Source organism: Pristis pectinata, chromosome 34 (genome assembly GCF_009764475.1).
Source record: "Pristis pectinata isolate sPriPec2 chromosome 34, sPriPec2.1.pri, whole genome shotgun sequence".
Classification (NCBI taxonomy): domain Eukaryota; kingdom Metazoa; phylum Chordata; class Chondrichthyes; order Rhinopristiformes; family Pristidae; genus Pristis; species Pristis pectinata.
Window position 1 is genome coordinate 13,292,727 of NC_067438.1, and position 21,205 is coordinate 13,313,931.

Here is a 21,205-nt window from a genome sequence, read left to right on the forward strand (position 1 = left end):
CTCAGGACCAGGACTACACATTGAGTGCTGCAGGTAGAGCCCAGAAACAGGCTCTTCGGCCCATCTAGTCTACCCCAACCACCAAGCATCTGTTTAACATTAATCCTGCACGAATCCCATTTTATTCTCCGCACATTCTCATCAACGCCCCCCCCCCGAGCCAGATCCTGCCACATACAAGGGGCAATTTACAGCGGCCTATTAACCCAGTGAGTGGGAGGGGTGAGTGTTGCAGTGTGGAGAGAAGTGTGTAAGAAGGCGCCACATTTTGGGAGACAACATTACGAATAGTGTGAGGTCAATTTGAGGGGCAACTTTTTAACCCAGAGGGTGTATCAAGAACTCGATATATTTACTAGTCACATGTACATCGAAACACACAGTAAAATACATCTTTTTGCATAGTGTTCTGGAGGTAGCCCGCAAGTGTCACCACGTTTCTGGTGCCAACATAGCACGCCCACAACTTCCTAACCCATACGTCTTTGGAATGTGGGAGGAAACCGGAGCAACTGGAGGAAACCCACATAGACACGGGGACTTTTCAGGTCGAAACCCTGCACCAGGACATTAACTTTGACAACATTGATTGGGGTTGTCTTGGTTCAAGGGGCTCAGATGGGTTGGAATTTATAAAATGCATCCAGAAAAGTTGAGACAATATGTAAAGAGTCCAACTGGAAACGGGGCTGCACTTGACCTTATTCTGGGAAATAAAGCTGGGCAGGTGGGAGAGCATTTGGGGAATAGTGATCACAATTCTGCAGGTTTTAAGGTAGTTCTGGAACGAGATGAGGTGGGTTCTCAAGTTAAGGTCCTAAATTGGTGGAAGGTTGATTTCAATAGTGTAAGAGAGGAGCTTGCAAAGGTAGATTGGAAGCAGATTCTTGCAAGTAAAACAACACCTAACAAGTGGGGGTTGTACGTGTCTCAAGTCCAGGGTGAGCATGTTTTCTGTAAGGGTGAAAGGCAAGAATGGCAAGTTTAGGGAGCTCTGATTAACAAGGGGTATTAAGGGTTTGATGAAAAAAAGGAAGCATATGACAGGTATAGGCAACTGAAAACAAGTGAGTCCCTTGAGGAACAGAAAGGAGGGAACCTGAGAGGGAATTTCAGAAAGAAATCAGGAAGGCAAAAGGGGCCCTTGGGGGCAGTAAAGACTGAGGAGAATCCCAAGGCATTCTATTAGAAGCAAGAGCGTAACAAAGTAATGGATGTCCCGTCAGCAACAAACGATGCATCCTTTTCTTTTTCAATCTTTTTATTAAATTTCAAGTCACAAATTAATACACATAACAATAGAAATTATACACACAGTACAAAGAGATTGGGATTACAAAAATAACAGTTAACATATACAAACACAGGGAGTAAAATATATAATCTGAACCTCTCAATTTCTTACTAAATGAACATGATACAAAAGAATTTGAAAAGAAATTTGATTATATGAAAAGAGAACACCAAAATTAAAAAAAACCATAACAAAACAAAAAAAAAACAAAAACAAACCAAAAACTACAAAACAAGCTGGATTGTCACATTTCTACGGTTGAGAAACATTATTATGTCATCAGCTCTGCTCCTCTATATTCGAATAGAAGGTTATTGAAAGGGATTCGGGAAAGGTCTGCTTACATCATATGGAAATACTGAATAAATGGACTCCAAACTTCCTCAAATTTAAGCGAAGGATCGACAGTACCACTCCTATTTTTTTCTAAGTTTAAACATGTTATAGTTTGAGAAAACCATTGGAATGTGGTAGGAGGTATAACATCCTTCCATTTAAATAGAATGGATCTCTTGGCCATTAATGTAACAAACGCAATCATACGACAAGCTGAAGCGGATAGATGGCCAGAATCCATCACTGGTAACCCAAAAGTTGCAGTAATAGGATGAGGTTGTAAATCAATATTCAATACAATTGAAATAATATTAAAAATGTCCAAAGATGCATTCTATGTGTGGAGCCAGGGGACATGGCAAAGGTCCTAAATAAATACTTCTTGCCTGTATTTACCAACTTTGGCGTGTCCTCAATCTCTCCCACCAATTTTTGCAGATGCATCATGGAAAGCATGTCATCCGGATGCAACACAGCTTGGTATGGCAACTGCTCTGCCCAAGGCGAGAAATTGCAGAGTTGTGAACACAGCCCAGTCCATTACGCAAACCAGCCTCCCCTCCATTGACTCCATCTGCACTTGCCACTGCCTCAGGAAAGCAGCCGACGTAATCAAGGACACACCCCCCCCCCCCAATAGGGCAGATTCTAACCCACTGTTTATAAGACTCTAAAACGGCTAAAAGTGAACTCTTGATCTCAAAATCTACCTCATCGTGACCCTTGCACTTTATTTGTCAACCTGCACTGCACTTTCTCTGCAACTGTAACACTATATTCCGCATTCTGTTTTTGTCCTTTTGCATTACTATGATGTCATTACGTACGGTATGATCTCTTGGGACGGCTTACAAATAAAAACTTTTCACTGTATCCAGGCACATGTGGCAATAATAAACCAATTACCAATGATGCAATTACCAAGGAGAAAGGTGGGGAAGACAGGGAGCTCAGGGTGAGATACGTTGATATACGTTGATCAGTGTTCAGAAGGAGGTGTTAAATGTCTTGGAAAGTACAAGGGTGGATAAATCCCCAGAGATGGATGAGATCTACGGGAAGCAAGGGGGGGGGGGAAGATTTCTAGAGCCATGATGGAGACTTATCCATTTTCGTTAGCCACAGGTGAGGTAGCAGAAGGCTGGAGGATAACTAATGTTATACTTTTATTCAAGAAGGGCCGCAGGGATAGAACATAGAACATAGAACATAGAAAACCTGTAGCACAATTCAGGCCCTTGGGCCCACAAAGCTGTGCCAAACATGTCCCTACCTTAGAAATTACTAGGCTTATCCATAGCCCTCTATTTTTTTAAGCTCCATGTACCTATCCAAAAGTCTCTTAAAAAGACCCTATCATATCCGCCTCCACCGCCATTGCCGGCAGCCCTTTCCACACACTCACCACTCTCTGAGTAAAAAACTTACCCCTGACATCTCCTCTATACCTACTCCCCAGCACGTTAAACCTGTGTTCTCTTGTGGCAAGCAATAGGCCAGTGACCCTTACATCAGTGGTAGGGAAATTATTGGAAAAAGATTCAAAGGAACAGGATTCATTACAATTGGAAAGGCAGGGATTGATTGGGGATCATCAGCATGGCTTTGTGCAGATGGAATCCTGCCTCACTATGTTGATTGAGAGTTTTGAGGGAGGCAGCTAAGAAGATTGATGAGGGAAGTCGATATGGACTATATGGACTTTCATAAGGCATTTGACAAGGTCCCACATGTTGGTTGGGCCAGAAGTTTAAAGCACCTGGGATCTAAGTACAGCACAGACAGGGGCCTTCAGCCCACCAAGTCCCTGCTAACCTTTCTGCCCAGCTACACTAGGTCTGTCCCCTTCTATGCCATGCCTATTTAGTACCTATCTCACTGCCTCTTATACGTACTGGTTGCATCAGACTTCACCACCTCCTGTGGCAGCCCCAGGTATCGACCACTCTCTGTGTAAAAGAACTTCCCCCTTCAAAACTCCTTCTACCTTAAACATCTGCCTTCTTGTTTTAGACACCCCTGCCGTGGGTAAAAGGTTCTGATCTATCTACCCCTATCTGTACCTCTGTCGCGTCACCCTCAGCCTCCTCCACTCCAGGGAAAACAGTCCCATCCCATCCACCTCTCCCCATAACTGCAGCCCTCCAACCCTGGCAACGTGCTTGTGAATCCCCTCTGCACTCTCTCCAGCCTTGGACCCTCCCTTGCCCTTCCTGACTCCAGTTTAAACCCTCCCAAGCAGCACCAACTGCCTCCTCGCAAGATATCGGGAATGGCCCTCTTCAGGCCACAACAGGACCCACCTCTCCAGAACCAGGAGTCTGGACCCCTCCCTCTCTGCACCATCCCACCAGACAAATTCACCTCTCCTCCAACTCGTGGCCCCGGGAGCCATCTGGAGGTCCTGCCTTCCCTGCAGGTCTTCACCCTCCCTGTGGTTGGTCAGGTCACAGGTCATGACCCTGCACCTGCGGAGGCGAGGTCCCAACTCGGAAGCAGGGCTGTGGGCAGCAAACGCCAGCCTACTTCCCCCAGTGATGGCTGACCCCGTCCCTGCAGCTCTCCTGCCTCACTACCCACCCTTCCCATCACCCACCTGTACAGCTGACCCCCTGGACCGCATTTCTCATGCAACCTGAGCAAAAAGCAGCAGGAGTAGGCCACTCGGCCCGTCAATCCTACCCTGCCTTTTAGTCCAAATGTGGCAGCTCTGCTTCAGGCATTTCCCCTTCTGGGTCAGTTCCCCATTGTGGTAACCTGTTGTGTGACAGACAGAGAGGTTCTTTATTACTTGGAAAATGCTGGACTGTGTTGGTAAGAGGAATAATGTGTAATGCACCAACCAGAAATGTGACACATCCTAACAACGCCACTAAAAACAAAATCAAACCAAGCACTTGGTTTTATTTGTAGATGAACAAACTCTGAAATTGGGGAACTTTTGGTAAACCTGCATTGCGATATGCTGAGATGACTGCGTGCAATGAGTTTGCTAGCTGATAGGCTGCATGTATCACCAGGCTCAAGGACAACTTCCATCCCGCTGTTAAAGGACTATTGAACACTTCCCTAAAATGATAAAATGGACTCTTGACATCGCAATCTACCTCATTGTTACTGGCATCTTATAATCTACCTGCACTGCACTTTCTCTGTAGCTGTGGCACTTTATTCTGCATTCTGTTATTGTTTTACCTTGCACTGTGTAATGAATTCATCTGTATGAACGGTATGCAAGGCAATTTTTCAACTGTACCTCGGTACAAGTGATAATAATAAACCAATTCTAATTACAGAGGCGGAGGGTGCAGGGTGGATTTACAGGGCGATACCCGATGTGTGATGGGAAACGGATCAGAAACTGGTGGAGTTTCTATTCTCTGATGCTTGAGAGCAAACAAATGGAGGTCTTTAAATTGATGCAAGGTTTTGATAGGATTCAACTTGTGGTAAGTGTGTAACTAGAAGCCGTCAATCAGATATGGTCAGCAAGATCATCGCCAATAGCGAACAGCAGAAATATCTTCATCCCCAGAGCAATGGGTGTGTGGAAGCGGGAGAAGTGGATATTATAGATGGGTTTATGGGGAGATGGGGCAAGCTGAGGGAGAAGGACCAGGCTGTTGCACAGATAGGGTTGGAGTAACCAGACGAGTCTCAAGTGGAGCCTTAACGCAGGGTCGTACTTGTTGGTCCAAAGGTTCAGTTACTGTGTCACTCTGGAAGTGGTCTCTGAAATAGTCTCAGCTTGTTTCAGAGGCAACTGGAGGGGGCCTCACCAACATACTGTCAATGAATATACAAGCAAAGCCAGCCGTCTCGAGCATTTGTTCCTGTAGAGCCCACACACCTACACTTCACTCCGGTGGCGTGCGTTCCTCCAGATCCAGACCCAATCGATCACTCTCTGAACAGCCCCACTCCAAACACCCCCACTCGCCCTCACTCCTTTCCCCTTACTCCTGTACCCAGCACTCCTCAGTCCTGTCCTCATCACCACTCACTCCCATGTACCTCAGAGATTCACCTCCTGTCCTTCACTCCTGTATACCTCAGACAAGCCTCAATCTCCTGTAGCCCTCATTCTCCTGTACTCCTCACCCTCACTCCTGCACCACTCACTCCTCTGCCACCTCACTCCTTCCCCCACAGCTCTGCATCCCTCACAGCTCACTCCTGCATTGCTTCCACCCACTGTGCATTTTGCTGTACACCAGTCCACTCTGCACTCAACCCTCACTTGCAGAAAAGCTCACCCAGCACAGTGGCGCAGCAGGTAGAGCCGCTGCCTCACAGCTCCAGAGACCCGGGTTCAATCCTGACCTCCGGCGCTGTCTGTGTGGAGTTTGCACGTTCTCCCTGTGATCCCATGAGCTTCCCCTGAGTGCTCCGGTTTCCTCCCACATCCCAAACAGGAGGTTAATTGGTCACTGCAAATTGCCCCAGATGTGTAGGTAAGGTGGGAAATGGCAAGAATGTGGGGCAAAAAAAAATGGGATCAGTTTAGAATTAGTGCAAATGGGCAGTTCTCAGTTGGCAAGGAACTGATGGGCTGAAGGGCCTGTTTCTGTGCTGTTAGACTCTATGTGTGTGTACAATAAAGCAACAGGGGGACTGACCACAGGCAACAGTCTAATTGTGCTTTTCAAACAAAGCATTGGACTGGTTCATATCAACTGATATGAACCAGTCCAATGCTTTGTCTGAAAAGAAAAACGTCAATCATTTTGAGTCACACAGCGATACAGCAAGGAAACAGGCCATTCGGCCCACTCTGTCCGCACTGACCAACAGGCATCCTGTTATACTAATCCCACATCTTTATTTAATTCCCCCCCCACGTTCCCATTACCTCCCCCACCGCCCCACCCCCCCACGATTCTACCCTTCATCACACACCAGGGGCAACTTACAGCAGCCGATTAAACCACTGACCCGCACGTCTTTGGGACGTGGGAGGAAACCGGAGCACCTGGGGGAAACCTACGGGGTCACAGGGAGGACGTGCAAATCTGAATCCTCCGGAGCAGGAGTCATGTGTGAACGTCCCACTTCCTCCTTCCTCGTCGTGTCCTGGTGTAAACTCTGTGACCACGCTGTGTTCCTCCGGATGCCTCGGCTTCCTTCCCTGTCCCAATAATGTTCCTTGGCTGTTTCTTTGACTGTTTTAAACTCCCCCTAATGTGCTGGTGAGTGTGATAATGCCGGGGGGTGGGGGGTGCGGGGAGGGGAAGTTGATGAGAATGTGGAGAGAATAAAATAACTATCGTATAGTAATAATAACTATACTATAACTATACCAAAATAACTATAGTATAGTTATTTTAGTATAGTTATTATTACTATAGTACAGTTAAACTATAGTAAGTGGGTCGGCACAGACTCAGTGGGCTGACGGTCCTGTCTCTCTATGGCTCAGTGGTGTCACGGATGGAAGTGGGAAGGGGACGGACTGGGGAAAGGAAGAACAGAGCCTGAGGAATCAATTCCAAAAATCGAGACCATGCTGCAACGAGGGTGGATCAGGACATTCCCTGCCCCTGGGTCGTGGGGGGAAGTCAGGGGCGGCTGCAGGGATTGGCGAACAGTTCCATTGATCGACTTGGTCATCGGAGAAAGGATCCTGAGGTGACTGGTGGTCTGAGGAGGGGTGTGAGATGAGAGGCAGATAGCGCCAGGTGGGGGAGGGGAGCGGGGGGGGGGGGTGGAGTTGGGAGACAGTGGCAGGTGTCCCTCTCAGACAGACAGTAGGAACACAAAGGCTGGATTTAGATAAGGAGGTGAAAATGGGAGCTATTGGGGAGAGGTGAACGACAGCTGGAACCAGAAGGGGGGTGGGGGTGTGGGGGTTGGGGAGGAACCTGTGTGTAAAGTGGGTGGATAGAGTCAGGAGGGGGAAGGGGATGGAGATGGGAGAAGGGGTGGCTGGCAGATGTGTGGGAAAGGGGACAAAACTGGGAGGACTGGAGGAATGGTGGGTGGGGGGGGTGGAAGGGGGAGGGGGGCAGGGTTAACCTAAAATTTTAAAACTCAATATTCATGCCATTGTGCTGTAGACTACCCAGGCAGAATATGTGTTGTTCCTCCAGTTTGTGCTGGGCTTCACCCTGGCAGAGGAGAAGGCCAAGGATGGACAGGTTAGTGTGGGAATGGGAGGGGGAGTTGAAATAGTCTGTAACTGGGAGCACGGGATGGCCGTTGCAGACTGAGCGTAGGTGCCCTGTGAAGTGGTCGCCCAGTCTCCCAGTCCACGCTTGGTCTCGCCGATGTAGAGGAGGCCAGACCGGGAGCAGCGGATGCAGGAGACAAGGTGGGAGGAGATGCATGTGAACGGTGGGGGAGCAGGTGACCTGAACTCTCTGGGGAAAGGGATGAAAAGCTTTCTATTCAATTTAACTAAGTCAGTTTATATGTTTGTAGTAATGTTTGTGCGTGCAGCCTTTTTGACTTCTGTAATGACAGTAACACTCCGATAATCCGGCACCCTCAGGACTTTGGTGGTACCCAACCAACCAATATTCCAGAGTATTGGATGTGACTCCTATTAACACCCAATCGCAGTTTCATTTCTCTTTTTTTCACACATTACACAGTGGAATAACAAATTTTCCAGTGAACCCAGGGAGTAGAAAGGAAGGAGGAAATATACAGCGCTCCGGGTCCCTGGCTCCAGTCGTTGTGGTAGTGAGAAAGGTTGTTTAAGGCTGGAGCAGGATAGAGATCCGATGTAAATGTGGGCAGACCATTGGCAGATGGAATTTAATCCCAACAGGAGCAATGTGATGCACATTGGAAGTCAAATATGGGGAGGGCATCTACAGTAAACAGCAGCGTACTAAGGAATGTTGATGAAGATAGACCTTGGGATCCAGGTCCACAGTTCCCTGAACGTGGCCACACAGATCAGTAGGGTGGTGAAGAAGGCAAGGGGCACCCTTGTCTTCATAGGTCGGGGTGCAGAATACAAGAGTCGGGACGTGATGTTGCAACTTTACAAAGGATTGGTTAGGCCACGCTTGGAGTGTTGTACGCAGTACTGGTCACCATACTCTGGGACGTGACTGCACTGGAGAGAGGACGGAGGAGATTCACCAGGATGTTGCTTGGATTGGAGGACTTTAGTTATGAGGAGAGACCGGACAGGCTGGGCTTGTCTTCCCTGGAGTGAAGGAGGCTGAGGGGCGAGCCAATAGAAGTATATAAGATATATAAGTTTATACAAAGTATACAAGAGGCATAGATGGCTAAATAGTCAAAGTCTTTTTCCCATGATAGGGGTACGAAAACATCGGTTTAAGGTGAGAGGAAGGAGTTTTAAAGGGGATCAGAGGGGAATGGTTTTTACACAGAGAGGGGCTGATATCTGGAACTCGCTGCCAGCGGAGGTGGTATTGGATACAATTACAACATTTCGACAGTCCGTACTGAGGGCCCAGCGGTGGAAAGGCTGAGCAGCTCAAGTTCCTGGGCGTCAACATCTCAGAGCATCTATTCTGGGCCCAACGTGTTGATGCAATCAGGAAGAAGGCATGCCAGCAGCTCTACTTCGTTAGGGGTGTGAGGGGAGTTGGTATGTCACCAAAGAAATTTCTACAGATGTACAGTGGAGAGCATTCTGACTGGTAGCATCACAGCCTGGTATGGAGCCTCCAATGCACAGGATTGCAAGAAGCTGCAGAGGGTTTAGGCTCACCAGCTCCATCATGGGCACAACCCTCCCCACCATTGAGGACATCTTCAAGACAGTGCCTCAAGAAGGTGGCATCCATCACTAAGGACCCTCACCATCTGGGACATGCCCTCTTCTCATCACTACCTCTGGAGAGGAGGGACAGAAGACAGAAGACCCACACTCAGTGATTCAGGAACAGCTTCTTCCCCTCTGCCATCAGATTTCTGAATGGTCCATGAACCCATGAACACTGCCTCGTTATTCCTTGTTTTTTTTTGTATTTTTTATTTTTGTACTTTATAGTAAATTTATGTCACGCACGTACTGCTGCTTTAAAACAACAGATTTCATGTGATAAATCAGTGAGAATAAGCCTGATTCTGACTCTGACAAATAGGCTTGGTACAGGAGGATACGGTCATAATGCAGGTGTGGGATCAGTGTAGATGGGTGAATAGCAGCACAGATATGATGGGCTGAAGGGCCTGACTCTGTACAGTATGGCTCTATGACTGTAAACCCACCCATGTCCCTGACCTCTGGCGTTCCGGACCCCAACCCTGGCTCCAGCCATGCACATTGTCCACAGTCGGGACCCCCAGCTCTGGCTGCACACCCCAGTCACACTCTGGACCCCCAGCTCACATTCTGGTATAATGAGTCAACCAGATACCAGACCGACAGAATTCTGGACAATTGAATGTCAGATTATTGTGGAGTTTTGCTGCTTTTGAATCTGTTTCAAGTGATTTCAAACGTTAGATAAACAAAGGACTGCAGATGCTGGAATCTAGATGAAAAACACGATGATGCTGGAAGAACTCAGCAGGCCAGGCAGCATCTGTGGAGAAAGGAAGGCGGTCAACGTTTTGGGTCAAGACCCTTCTCCAGTACTGAAGATAGGAAAAGGGGAAGCTCAATATATAAGAGGGAAAATTTGAATTGATTTTGAATGTTCGTTAATATCAAAAACATTCGCACACATACAACTTCAGCTGGCAAACCAGGGCAGGGTCTGCCTCTTGGATGTTCTGCCAGTGAGCTGGGAGTCAGACTCCTGTGGAGTCTGCAACTGCACGAGGCGCAATGGTCTGGGGTAGGCGACCAGTGCTCTCAGTGCACAGTAGGTCTCAGCGATGCTGTTAATAGAACAAGGGAAAACATGCCAAGGCTCTTCAGAGGATGATGGGGAGCAGCAAGTCAAGCTTTGGAGGGGTGTATGAATGGTGGGGTACCAGTGAAGGGTTTTAGGAAGGACGTTAGCACTCTGTTTACCTGAGAGGACAGTTGCCAGTAGCTTGTGGTAGATGCAGGAGTGATAAGCATGCACGTTTTGGGGTCTGACTTTGGTCAAACTGAGGGAGATTGGAGATGGGAGGGGTGGGTGAGACATGGGATGCTAGACTGCAAGTGTAAAAGATAGCTGGGAATGCAAGGATTAATGACTGGCAATGTAAGGGTTAATGGTATGCTTCTCATTGTCAGTGGCTTCCCAGAGTAAAGAATGACCTCAGGCATGAGGTGATAACAGTCATGGCCAGGTGTGAGTGGGAAAGAAAGTAGTTTTTTAGACATATCTTGTGTTAAAAGCTTTATGTAAACGACTGACTTAGTAAGTGTAACTTCCCACCAGGCTTTCCCACGAAAGTGGGTATAAAGATACGCCATAACTGAGACTTCTTTGAGTATCAATAGAGAGCTCGGGTTACACTGTTTACTCTTTCTCTGTATCCCTCACTCCCGCTAGCGAAAACTAATAAAGCATTAATCGTAAGTTCGTTGGTTCTTCTGTTGTCTGATTTATTACAGAGCGCAGGTCGACTTTAACACAAGGATGAGGAGAGAGTGTATACCTAGAGGGGTTGAACACAAGGGTGAGGATTCTGAAAGTGAAGTTCCAGAATAGTGGAAGCAATTGCGAATAAAAAAGACGGGGCTTCTAGGTGTCTGGGACTTGGTGCCGACCACGATGTAAAGGCAGCAGAGTTTCAGAGCAAAATTTGCACACAGAGGCCATCCCTGGGCAATGAACAGGTTCCATGTTTGCAGACGCCCATCAGTCAATTTTATCCATAAATGCGAAAATAGAACAAAATCACTCGATATTGTAACCATACCGGCACAGTGTTGTAATGACTGGCAATCACAAGACTGATAAGAATTACTAAAATGGAAAGAGAGAGGATTCTGCCGTTCATGCGAACAACGTGGACACACATCGGGCTTTTGAACTTAATAATATTACGGGAGCATGTTCGTATGCAGGCGTGGCCGTAAGTCCAGTGTTCTTTAATCCACAGACGGCCTGTGGAGGGAGATGGGTGACGGATGAAGAGCATTAGAATCATCTGATCTGGAAGCGCCAACAGCTGCAGTTTGCACCGGCATCTTTGATGTGTCCCCAGATACTTCTCAGGAGCATTGTTGAACGAGGTTTGACACCGAGCCACTTATTCGAACCGGTGATCAAAATCTTGCTCAAGTTTCATGGAGCATTAAAGGAGGAAGGGGAAGTCAAGGAGTTGAAGGGGTTTCAGGAGGGAATTCCAGAGCCTGGGATACAGACGTGGAGGTCCGACTGCCAGTGGTGCAGTGAAATAGGAGCTGGGAAAAGGCCAGGACTGGACGAAGCCGGAGACCCCAGAGAGAGGGAGGGGAAAGGACAACTGATGTGTAGCTGGACCAGCAGCCAATGTGGATGGATGATTGACAGGTGATGGGTTCACTGGCAGCTGAGCCAAGTTTGGGCAAATACTGTGGTGGAGCTCAAGGTGGACAATTCTTCTGATGGAGTGAATGTACATCTGAACCAGGCCTGAATAGATATTGCATTCAGACTTATTCAGTTTGAGATCATAGTCAGAGATGAAAAGGACACTATCTACCCTGATAGCATGCTCTCTACTTGTCTGGAGGAGTGTAGTTCCATCAGCAATCGACACTTGACAGCATCCAGGAGTGAGAAACCTATGTGACTGGTACCCCATCCATCACCCAAAACATCAGTTCTCTCAACCACTGGTAAACAGTGTCTGCAGTGTGGACCTTGCACAGCAGTTACTCACCCAGGCTACTCCAACAGCACCTCCCAAACCCGTATCCTTTGTCACCAAGGACAAGAGCATCAGGCATGTGGCAACACTACCATTGGCAGGTTCCCCTTCAGGAACCGCACCATCCTGACTTGGAAATATGTCACTGTTCTTTCATTGTTGGGGGTCTAAATCCTTGAACTTCCTCCCCAACAGAGCATCTTCAAGAACATGGCTCACCCTCACTATCTCAAAGAATGGGCAATGAATGCAGCCCTTGCCAGTGAACCACAGTGAACTAACCCCGGTTAGTTCTGTCAGTGGTTAAACTGAACCCAAAGCTGTCAAATTGTCATATCATAATAAAGGGTTCATGAAGGAAGGAAACCTGCCACCTTAACTGTGCTGTGGTATGTGTGACTTCAGCCCTCTGAATCGAACTGGAGATTCAATTCATTGTATCCTTGTCAGCTGGGAAAGGGCAATCAATGCAGTGAAAAACTCCCAGAAACGATGGCTTACTGGCAAAGTTCTACTTGGCTCTCTGGGACTGAATGGGCCTGGACCTGCTGGAAGTGTACAATGCTATGCTTCTGGCTGGCAGCATGTCAGACTCCATGAGGAAAGGCACCATTACCATCATCAACAAGCAGAAGGGGGAGGGGAGGATATCAGGAATTGGAGACCTATTTCATTGTTGAATGTGGATTATTAGATCCTGTTGAAGGCCATCGCCAACAGGGTCACGTCTGCTCTGGGACAAATGATCCACCCGGACCACACTTGTGCTGTACCTGGCAGGAAAATCTCTGACTGCCTTGCACTATTCAGGGATACCATCGCCTACGTGCAGGCCAGAGGGGTGGATGCCTGCCTGGTCAGCTTGGACCAGGAGAAGGCCTTTGACAAGATATCACACACGTACATGTTGGACGTGCTCTCCAAAATGGGTTTTGGGGAGGGAGTCAGAAATTGGATCCAACTGCTCTACACAGATATCCGTAGTGCAGTTCAAATCAATAGGTGGGAGACAGATAGTTTCCCCATCAAATCTGGAGTAGGCAGGGTTGTCTACTCTCCCCTGTCTTGTTCATGTGCTGCATTGAACCCTTTGCCAAATCCGTCAGGAAAGACGAGAGCATCAGAGGGGTGACTTTGCTAGGCAGTGGAGGCACACAAGTCAAAACCTCCCTGTAGCCGGATGACGTCGCCATCTTCTGCTCAGATCCACGATCAGTTAGCAGATTGATCAGTATCTGCGACCAATTCGAGTTGGCATCGGGGGCCGGAGTCAACTGCAGGAAGACCGAGGCCGTGCTCTTCAGTAACTGGCCTGACCGATCCAATGTCCCGTTCGCCATCAGGTCTGACTACCTGAAGGTGCTGGGGATCTGGTTCTAAGGGGCCTGTGGCGTGCAACAAAAGTTGGCTGCAGCAGATATGGAAGGTTAAACAATAAATGGGTCTGTGGAAAAATGTGTTCTCTGTCAATAACTGGGAGGAACAGGGCTGCTGTACCTGGCGCAGGTGTGGCCTGTTCCCCGCCCCTCTGCCTCGGTGATCTCTGGGATGTCTTCCAGTTTATCTGGGGGTCCAAGATGGAGCAAGTCCGATGGGTCACGCTGCACAAGTCCCCAGAGAATGGGGGCAAAATTGTATCCAACGTTACCCTCGTCTTGATGATCACCTTCACGTGAGGCTGTATCAGGCAGTACATGGATACAAAGTACATGGGCACCAAGTGTCACTACGTGCTGAGGTTCTACCTGTCCCTGGCGTTGTGGAAGAAAGACCTGGTCCCTCCACCACACAATGTCCCGGTCAGCTGGACGTTGCCACACTACCTGTCCTTTGTGGAAGAGTTCTTCCAAGTAAGCACCTTTAACCGCAAGTCAATCAGGCAGTGGTCAGCGTGGAATGTACTGCAGACACTGCGGGACAGGAACTCTATGTACACAGTGGGGTGGTTCCCTGAGCAAGCTGTCCAAATCATCTGGCAGAATGTCTCATCGCCAGATCTGACCAACAAGCACAAAGACCTTGCTTGGCTGCCAGTTAGATCCTTCCTGTACAGATGACATCTCATCCCCAACACATGCTGCCCTCGGGACGGCTGCAGTGGGGAAGAGAAGGTCACCCACCTCTTTGCAGACTGGGGATTTGCTAAGAGGGTGTGGAGAAGGATGCCAGGGTCCTTGTTTTGGTTTATGTCTAGCAACTGCATAACAGAGGACTCTCTGATCTACGGGCTGTTCCCAGGGACACACACCAAGGCAGACATCAAGTGATGCTGGAAGGTCATCAACCTGGTGAAGAACACCCTTTGGTCTGCCTGAAACTTGTTGGACTTCCAGCATAGGGAGATGTCTGTAAGGGAATGCTGCCAACCGATACATTCCAGGGTACGGGAGTATGTGCGGCGGGACGCACTGAAGCTCGGTGCAGCCAATGCTTAAGGCCCTGTGGGGAAGGACCCTTCCACTGCCACACATGGAGAGGCTGAGTCAGGTGGGGAAGACCCTCAAACAATGAAAGGGTGCATCGTCCCAGAGGGCCATGTAAGTAGTTATGGTGCCAGGTCTTTTTTTCTTTTGGAGTTTACACTACTGAATGTAGTGATCATGAATGTAAAAGTTCTGTCTGTGCAGCACTCCAAGGAGCAAGAATCATTCAGTGCTGCTCCCCTGACCATACATTGCTGGGTTGGTACTTCGCCACCAACAGCAGCTGGGCTGATCTCATTCTTTTCTATTCCGTTTCCCTTGCACATCCTAATTTTATCACTTCTACTTCTTTTCTCCTGCAATGCTGGACATCTGCATTATCCATTTCCAACTCTAGCTGTGCTTTGATAATGTTACATCACCCTGTGATTCACAGAGGACTGTTGACTGCTTGTCCACTTCCCTTTCTGATTTCAGAAATGAGTGAGGATTAGCTTCCCATCTCAGGAGCCTCCAACAGATCCACCTTTTGCCCCTTTCTCTTTCTCACCTACACGGTGTCTCTGTGGTGTCATCTGCAAACACCTCAGGGTGACATCCAGGGCCAGCTCACCATCCCCTCTCTACATCACCAACACTGTACCTCACCCCCACCCCCACCCATGTACCTCATCCTTACCTCTGAAATGTTAATGTGTTTGCTCCATGGCGTGTCATGTTGAAGCCACAGTTCACTCGTGTTGTGAAACAAACTCTCTCCACAGACTCCATCGCATAACCACATCCGGAGTCACATGACTGCATTGAGTGTCCTTTCCGAGCTGACAAGGATACAATAGATTGAATCTCTAGTTCAATTCAGAGGGCTGAAGTCACACGTACCACAGCACAGTTAAGGTGGACAGGTTTCCTTCCTTCATGAACCCAGTGGAAGGTTTATTATGATCTGACAATTTGACAGCTTTGGGTTCAGTTTAACCACTGACAGAACTAACCGGGGTTAGTTCACTGTGGTTCACTGGCAAGGGCTGCATTCATTGCCCATTCTTTGAGATAGTGAGGGTGAGCCATGTTCTTGAAGATGCTCTGTTGGGGAGGAAGTTCAAGGATTTAGACCCCCAACAATGAACATTGACATATTTCCAAATCAGGATGGTGCGGTTCCTGAAGGGGAACTTGCCAATGGAAGTGTTGCCACATGCCTGATGCTCTTGTCCTTGGTGACAAAGGATATGGGTTTGGGAGGTGCTGTTGGAGTAGCCTGGGTGAGTAACTGCTGTGCAAGGTCCACACTGCAGACACTGTTTACCAGTGGTTGAGGGAACTGATGTTTTGGGTGATGGATGGGGTACCAGTCACATGGGTTTCTCACTCCTGGATGCTATCGAGCTTCTTGATTGTTGATGGAACTACACTCCTCCAGACAAGTATTCTATCAGGGTAGATAGTGTCCTTTTCATCTCTGACTATGGTCTCAAACTGAACAAGTCTGATCGCAATATCTATTCAGGCCTGGTTCAGATGTACATTCGCTCCATCAGAAGAATTGTCCACCTTGAGCTCCACCACAGTATTTGCCCAGACTTGGCTCAGCTGCCAGTGAACCCATCACCTCTGTCAATCATCCATCCACATTGGCTGCTGGTCCAGCTACACATCAGTTGTCCTTTCCCCTCCCTCTCTCTGGGGTCTCCGGCTTCGTCCAGTCCTGGCCTTTTCCCAGCTCCTATTTCACTGCACCACTGGTGGCCGGACCTCCACTTGTCTATGTCCCAGGCTCTGGAATTCCCTCCCAAAACTCCTTCACTCCTCGATTCTCCCTCTTCCTTTAACGCTCCAAAACTTGAGCAAGACTTTGATCACCGGTTTCAATAGGTGACTCAGTGTCGAACCTTGTTCGATAATGCTCCTGTGAAATGTTTGGGGATACTTTCAAGATACCAGTGCAAACCGTAGCTGTTGGCTCGAGCAGACTTCAATGCTCCTCATCTGTCACCCGTCTTCCTCTACAGGCCGTCCATGGATTAAGAATGACTTACATACAAATCAGCTCCCACAATATTATTAAATTTGAAAATCCAGTGTTTGTTCCTACGAATGGTGGAACTAGTTTCCTCTCTCTCTCTCCACTTTTAGTAATTGCTCTTTCTTATCGGCCTTATGTGTTTTTGATGCCATTGATTACAACAATGTGCAGGGACGGTTACCATATCGAGTGGCCTATGTGCATTTTCCCACTTATAGACAAAATTGGCTGATGGACGTCTGCAAACATGGAACCTGTTCTTTGCCCAGGGACGGCCTGTGTGTGGGAATTTTGCTTTGAAACTCTGCTGCCTTTACATCCTGATCGGCACCAAGTCCTAGACACCGAGGAGCCCCATCTTTTTTATTCACAATTGCTTCCACTCTTCCTAAATTTCAATTTCAGCATTCTCGCCCTTGTGTTCAACCCCTCCAGGGAAACACTCTCACCTCATCCTTGCGTTCTATCATCCCGTCTCACCCCCCTCAGCTCCAATCTCCCTCAGTTTGATCATCCCAGCCCCGAAAAGCTACAGATTTATCACTTTTGCATCTGCTGCTGCTACTGTCCCTTCAGATAACCAGAGACCAAACTTCCTCCTTAAAACAACCCTCCACCAACGTCCCTCCAAGCTTGACCTGCTGCTTGCCATCATTCCCTGCCATATGCCTTCTTCACCATCCTGTTGACTTGTGTCTCCACCTTCAGGGAATTATGGACATGGACCCCTTGGTCTCTGTTCATCAACATCCCTTAGCGCCCTGCCTTTTACAGGAGATGTCTTCCCCCTATTTGACTTCCCAAAATGTATCAGCTAGCACTTGTCGGGATTAAATTCCGCATGCCATTGCTCCACCCAACTTTCCAGCTGATCAATGCCCTGCTCTGGGCTTAGACAAGCCTCCTCGCTATCCACAACACCCCCAGTTTTGGTTCTGTCTGGAGCCAGAGTCCCAGACTTATTGTATACATGGAACATAGAACGTACAGCACGGGACAGGCCATTCAGCCCAGGATGATGCGTCGATATTGATTCTAATTTATACTAAATGTCCTGTTCCTGTGTATCATCCATATCCCTCCAGTCCCTTTATAGTCATGTGTGTACCTAAAAGCCTCTTAATCTCCATTAAACTGCCTGCTTCCACTACTACCCCTGGTAACCCATTCCAGGCACCTACCACTGTCTGCGTAGAAGAACTTGTCCCTCACGTCGCCTTTAAATTTCCCCCTCTAACCTTAACAACATGTCCTCTGGTGTTTGACATTTCTACCCTGGGGAACAAATTCTGACTGTCTATCCTAGCTATGCCTCTCATCATTTTAAAAACTCTGTCAGGTCTCCCCTTTGCCTCCAACGCTCCAGGGAGAGCAATCCAAGTTTGTCCAACTTTTTCTTGTAGCACATGCCCTCTAATCCAGGCAGCATCCTGCTAACCTCTTCTGCGCCCTCTCCACAGTCTGCACATCCTATTTCCTACAAACTCACTGGGTTCACTGGAAAATTTATTATCCCACCGTGTAACGAGCGAAAAAATATGAAATAACACTGCTTTTAGGAGTCAACAGGAGTAACATCCAATACTCTGGAATATCTGTTGGTTTGGTACCAACAGATATTCCTGAGGGCGCCGGATTATCGGAGTGTTACTGTAACAGTAAGTCAACAAGGCTGCACACACATACATTGTTAGAAACATATACACTAAATTAAGTTGAATGGAAAGCTTTTCCTACCTTTCCTCAGACAGTTCAGGTAACCTGCTTCCCCTCTGTCCCTTTCCTCTCTCCTCCTGACCTACCCAGTTCCTCTGACACCCATCCCACCCTCAACTCCGGACCCTCCTCCAACCACTCCATCTGGCCATCACACACACTCCTCCCACTGGGTCGCCTCCCCACCTTCCTTATTTGGTTCCATGCTCCACTTTTCTCTCTTATCAGACCCCACCATCTACAGCCCTCTGTCACCTCCACCATTCACCTCCCAGGCTCTGTCGCTGTTCCCACTCTCCCCTCCACCATCTGCCTATCGCTCCTCCTCACCTGGCTTCACCTATCCATAGTGCCAGCTCTTGCTCCACCCCTTCCCCTCTCCTCTTTATACTGGCTATCTCCCCTCTGTCTCTTAGTCCAGAAGAAGGATCTTGGCCCAAAGTGTCTACTGTCCATTTCTCTCCACAGATGCTGCCTGACCTGCTGAGTTCCTCCAGTGTTTTGCTCCTGATTCTAGCATCCTCAGTCTCTTGTGTCTCCAGCTCATTTCTCCCGTTCAGGTAAATGACCTGTTGTGAACCTGGCCTGGAATCGGCAGCTAGGATTCCAGACCAAAGAGGTCAAATCCCTTCTCCAAGAGGTGTCCTGTGGCCAGAGAGCAGTAGCGTGCGTGACTTCCTCAGCTTGGGAATAGACCATTTCCAGGTTCATTCCCTGTCTCTACCTCTCGCTACCTCCCACTGCCTTGGTGAAGCAGCCAGCATAATCAAAGACCCCACCCACCCGGGTCATTCTCTCTTCTCCCCTCTTCCATCAGGTAGAAGATACAGGAGCCTGAGGGCACACACCACCAGGTTCAAGGACAGCTTCTATCCCACTGTGTTAAGAATATTTAACGGTTCCCTTATACGATGAGATGGACTCTTGACCTTGTTATGACCTTGCACCTTATTGATGACCTGCAATATATTTCCCTGTAGCTGCGACACTTTACTCTGTATTCTGTTATTCTTTTTACCCTGTACTACCTCAATGCACTGTGTAATGAATTGACCTGTACAAATGGTATGCAAGACTAGTTTTTCACTGTACTTCAGTACAAGTGACAATAATAAACCAATACCAATACATTTTGGGAAGTTTGGGCAAATTTTATTTGGAAGATTGCTGAGCCCTCTGGTGGCCACAGTCTGTGATTACAGGTTGAGGAGTTTGCAGAGGGGGTAGAAATTTATTCCAAGGATCTAAAATGAGAGGAAAGTTCACACAGAAGGTGGCAAAATCCACAGAAGGTGGCCTGAGGTGTGGAGATTTTGCAGAGTAAAAGGTATTTAGCAGGTCATTGAGAAGAGAGCAATAGTGCAGAAGAGATTCACCTGCCACAGTCTTCACCCCCACTCACCTCCCCCCCTGGCACTACCTGCCTGTCATCTCCTCAATCCACTAATCACCTCACAATCCTTTCTTGCCACTCCCCTTCTCCTCTCTACGCTGGTCACCTCCCCTCTTCCCTCTCAGTCCTGACGCAGTCGACAATTTCTTTCCTCCTACAGATGCTGCTCGACCCGCTGAGTTCCTCCAGCACATTGTTGCTGCAGATTCCAGCATCTGCAGTCCTTTGTGCCTTCACCAGCATGCTGCCTGGAATGGAGGGCAGTAGTTATCAAGAGAGATTAGATGGGCTGGTGTACTCTCACTGGAATGTAGGAAACTGAGGGGTGACTTTATGGAGGGTTTATAAAATTATACGGGACAAATATAATCTTTTTCCTGGGACAGGGGAATCATAACTTCAGCGTTCATGCTTAAGGTGAGATGGGAGTCACTGAAAGGAGATCTGAGGGGTAAATGTTTTGCACAGAGGGTGGTGAGTATCTGGAACGAGCTGCCAGAGTGGTGGATGCAGATACAGTTATGATGTTTAAAGGAATTTGATTAGGAAGGGCATAGAGGGATATGGGCCTAATGTGGGCAAATACAGTCATAGAGTCTTACAGCAGGGAAACAGGCCCTCCAGCCCAACTCATCCATGACGACTGTGCTGCCCAGTGAGCTCGTCCCATCTGCCCGTGTTTGGCCTATAGCCCTGTAAAGCTCTCCTATCCATGGACTTATCTCGATGGCTTTTAAATGTTGCTGGTGTGCCCGCCACAACCGCTATTTCTGGCAGCTCATTCCAAATACACACCACCCTTTGTGTGAAGAAGCTGCCCCTGACGTCCCTTTTAAATCTCTCGCCTCTGATCTTAAACCTATGCCCTCTTGTTTTTAGCACCCCCTCCCTGGGAAAAAAGACAATGTGCTTTCACCTTGTCTATGCCCCTCATGATCTTATATACCTTTATCAGGTCACCCCCCCCCCCCCAATCTCCAATGTTCCAGGGAATAAAGTCCTAGTCAACGCAACCTCTCCTTGTAACTCAGGCCCCCAAGTCCAGGCAGCATCCTGGTAAATCTTTTCTGCACTCTTTTTAGTTTAATAATGTCTTTCCTGTAACAGGGAAAAACTGTACAAAATACTCCCAGGTGAGGCCTCACCAACATCTTACATAACTGCAACATAACTTCCCAACTCCAATACGCAATGTCCTGACTGATGACCACCCTATCTACCTGAGACACCACTTTCAGTGAACCATGCACTTGCACTCCTAGGTCCCTGTGTTCCATGGGATTAGTGTCAAT